The sequence below is a fragment of the Microtus ochrogaster genome, chromosome 4 (assembly GCF_000317375.1).
Source record: "Microtus ochrogaster isolate Prairie Vole_2 chromosome 4, MicOch1.0, whole genome shotgun sequence".
Classification (NCBI taxonomy): Eukaryota; Metazoa; Chordata; class Mammalia; order Rodentia; family Cricetidae; genus Microtus; species Microtus ochrogaster.
In genome coordinates, this window is record NC_022011.1 from 65408263 (window position 1) to 65412711 (window position 4449).

The 4449-nt window shown below is 42.3% G+C and overlaps 1 protein-coding gene across 1 annotated transcript in view; it reads right to left on the minus strand.

The window, feature by feature from the left end:
- Positions 1-4449, minus strand: part of Neb (nebulin) — a 185246-nt gene that overhangs the window by 166882 nt on the left and 13915 nt on the right. The window lies entirely within an intron of this gene.

Here is a 4449-nt window from a genome sequence, read left to right on the forward strand (position 1 = left end):
AAGAAAATAAATAAATATTTAAAAAAAATTATAATAATGACAATTTGATCATGAAGAAACTGAAGAAAAACTGTGTGTGTGAGAGAGAGAGAAAGAGGAGACAGAGAAACTGAGTCCTGCTAAGACTCAGATTTGCCTTGTATACTGGGAAAACAGATGCAGGAGAATGTTGTAATAAAACCAGGCTCCATGGAAAGACCCTACCTTAATGAACAAAACAGAACAATAAAATATGGATTAGACTGATTTAGCTATCTTCCTGAGGTAGTTTGAATGAAAATGGCGCCTGTAGGCTCATAGGGAGTGGCACTATTATGAGGGTGGCCTTGATGGAGAAAGTGTGTCATTGCAGGTGAGTTTTGAGGTTTTGGATGCTCAAGCCAGGTCCAGTGTCCCTCTCTCTTCCTGCTGCCTTCCAATCCAGATGTAGAACTTTCAGCTACCTCTCCAGCACCATATCTGCCAGCATGTCACCAGGCTTCCCATAATAAATCACTGGAACTGTAAGCCAGCCCCAATTAAATGTTTTCTTTATTAAGAGTTGCCATGGTCATGGTGTGCCTTCACAGCAACAGAAATCCTAAGTAAGACCAATTACTTGATGTGGGTGCTGTGGAATAACTCTCTTGTACACTGTAAAGATTTGTCACTCAGACTGATATGATAAAAAGCTGATTGGCCAATAGACAGGAAGAACGTTTAGGCAGAATAACCAAACTAAGGATGCTGGTATGAAGAAGGGCGGAGTCAGAGGAGTTGCTGGCAGATACAGAGTGAGAAAGATGGGCATGCCATACTGAGAAAAGGTATCAAGCCACCTGACAAAGCATAGATAAGAAATATAGGTTAATTTAAGTGTATGCGTTAGCTAGTAACAAGCCTGAGCTATTGGTTGAGCATGATATAATTAATATTTAGTCTCTGTGTCTGTTAGTTGGGAGTGGCTTGCAGGACAGAAACTTTGGTCTACACTTGGGGATTTGCCAAGACTGTCTGTAGAAGTACATCTAATCTTTTTGGGATTAGGCTTCTTAGGAGTCTGATAAATAAAGTACCCATAAATGTTAAAACTTTAGAAGTTCAGTTTGGACATGGTGGCAGGTAACTTGTAAAGAAGCACTGTAGGAGTCTGAGGCAAGGGAACCTTGTTAAAAACCAGCCTGGATTTCACAGTAAGACCCTGTCTCAACAAACTAAAACCAAACCAAATAAAACAATGAAAATATCCAAAAAATCAAAAGCAAAGAACAAAGCAGGACTTTGGAAGTCATCTCAGCTTTTATCATCTAGCATTTAAGTTGTTGTCATGGTGTTCTGATCCTTTATGCGGAAACCCCAGGAAGCTCAAGACTTCGGGCAAAGGAATCAAACCTGGTGCATCGCAAAGTCAAGGCACAGAGATCTTTGTAGGATCAAGCTGAAAAGCAACGGATGCTCGTATTGGTCAACTCTTGGGTTATAACTGAGAAATAGGTACGTGTGTATAGCTTGACTAATGAGAACTGAGAAGAGGTGCAATTCTCACAACAAAGGTAGACATGGGATTTTAAGAAGATAGTTAAACAAGAAGAGCAGAATACAGAATCATCCAGATGCCTCCTCCAAAGTCCCTCCTCCCTTCTGACCCTCCAGGAAGAAAAACCTGCTATTTCCTCCTGCAACAGATCTGGCTGGGGATCCATTACTCACAGTCTGTTCCCAAGTCCTCCTGTGTTGGTCAGGGCTCCTCAGTGCATGGGAGTGGAGGTGGCTGGCTAACTGATGAGGAGGGTGCCCTTGTTCGCCTTTATGGGCAGGTAGCAAGGAGGTCAAAGGAACAGACTTCTAACAAGAAGAGTGGAGGAAAAGGCAGGCAGCATTCATGCGGGAAGACACATCAAGAGCCCAACATCCAACTTCCTGTCTGATCCTGAAGCTTTCTCCTTAAACTCCCCCACCACCCCCTGATCTGCTGCAGCTGATCAATGATAGCCTGGAGGAAAGATGCGATTTAACTTTCCCTGCGACTTTCATTTAACAGAGAAAGAACACTGGGTCAGTTCTAAGCTCTGAATAGACTTTGTTGCGGGAGATGACCACATGCTAGCAGGCACAGCGATTGCTTCTCTGAACCGTAGCCCCTCCTAACCACCAGTCAGTCCAGGGAACTGGGCTACAAATTAGGCTCCCTGGTGTCTTGCTTAAACTCACGGCTTCACTTTCCACTTTCCAGATCGGCACCTGCAGGTTTTATGTGGTTATCAAATAGAAAGAATATGAATTGAGTTAATCACATCTCTTCTTTTCTATTTAGCTCCACACCTAGCCACCTGTTAGTTCCGTCCACAGAGAAGTTATTTTTCAGAGTATTGGGGGCATCATGATTGGATTTTATTTTTATTGGCCACAGTTGGTCCAGAGTTGCTTTCATGTCTTTATATGATGCCTTATGGTGAAATCCATAGGAGTTTCTCTAATTCTACCCAACAGAGTATTTCAGAAGATCCAAGCTCCATGCTATCTAGCAATGTGTTACTGCAAGATATATATATATATATATATATTAAAGCATCCTAGATTCCACTGGAAATTACTGGAGGGAAGCAAAAAGGCACAGAGAAACAAAAGGGACTTCCCAATGCTGTGTGCAGAATCCACTTCCCGGTCATGGTGAGTCTGTTCCCTCTCCTGGAATATCTGTTATAAGAATAATTCTCCTGGTCCACCCCAGTTAGAACCACAGAGCACACCTGAGCCTGGAAAGGGTGCTGGCACGAAGCTCAGGATTTTGGCAAAGACAAAGGCAAGAAAATACACTCTGAAAAGGATAGCAATGAAGGTTTAGGAAGAGAATGTAATGTCAATACAATCATAACCAGCGTGTGATCTTCACCAGCCGAAGAGGAGGCTGCAGGACAAACAATGGACATGGAAGATATGGTTGGCAAGGGTGGCTGTGTCAAGGGTTTAAATGTCTGAAATTGAGACAGTGGAGGAGACATTTTTAACCTCTTTGGTGGGAAAAGAGGATGTGGTGATACTGACATGGGGATCCAAGCAGCTTGACAGTGGGGAACAACTTGAGGGGAGCACCACAGAGAAGTCACCCTTGGCAGGCTAGACCTCTTGGTTGGATGTCTGGTCACTGGATGGACAGCTACAATGAACAATACTTCTCTCTAGACAGGCTGGAATTTTGATGCACAGTAGATACTGAGAACTTGGAATCAGAAGAAAACTAAGATAAATCATGTCACCATGGCCAAATCCAGTGACCTTCATCTACAGCTGCTCTCCCTCAGCTCTTATTATTCTACAAGGTCAAACCCAGGTTGGCAACTCTTTCCACATAGCCAATAGTGTGTCACCCAATCCAACCAGAGCGTGCAGTCCAAAATACCTATTATGAAAGCTATCCCATAAGCCATATTTTTTAAGGCGCAGAGAGACAGGTGGGAAGCTAACTTTAATATATTTTACTTAACTCAGTAGACCCAAAACACTACCATTCTAACGTGCAATTGGCATAAAAATGACGAGCGATTTTACATTCTTTTTAATTTCATAGTAAGCATTTAAAATCCAGTATATACTTCTGAGGTGGAAGACTCTCGGGGTTAGGAAAATGAAAACATGGATATCCCTTTCCAATTCATATGCTGGATCCTCAGCTCCTAAGGAGATGACCCTTTCTTTTCACTTTCCATTTTCTGAAACTTTGAGAAGCCAAAGTCCACTGTTTAAGATTCTCTGCATATAATTTTCTATTGTAAGTCCAAATACACGAAGTCTCTTTTTGTTTTCCCCCTAGTCACACTTGAAGTGCTCAGTTGTCAGGTTTGTGTAAAGTCTGCCACACTGAGAAACATAACTTGAGTTTTATTTGTAAGCCGAAACTGTTGGGAGGGGCGACCACAGAGAAGTTTGATAATCACTTTCTCCACACTGCATGCTCAGATTAAAGAAAGAGCTCCATCTGAACCGAGACATTCTTTAAATAAAAATCAAAAATAGATTAATTTTAAATGACCGCTTAAAGACAACTTCTTTTCCCAGAGTTAAACTGTCTTTCTGGTCCATCTTTTTTTTTTTTTTTTCTTTCTGCTGTGAACACACCCAGCAGCCAGTCCATTATGCGCAATCCTCCACTTAAGTCTCTGCTTAGCCCTGGGGGAAAAGTGGGTTGCTAGGATTCTCATTACTTTTACTATTCTTACCCTGAGTTTTACAGTAAGCATTCTGCGAAATGAGGAGCTAAAAACACCGCAGAACAGACTGCATCATTTATATCTTTTCTTTCTCCTCCTCTATTAAGAGCCCACATCTACCCAAACTAACTAAACAACAACAAAAATAAGAACCCTGAAGTTAGCCGGACAGTGATGGCACATGCCTTTAATCCCAGCACTCAGGAGGCAGAGGCAGGCGGATCTCTGGGAGTTCGAGGCCAGCCTGGTCTACAAGAGCTAG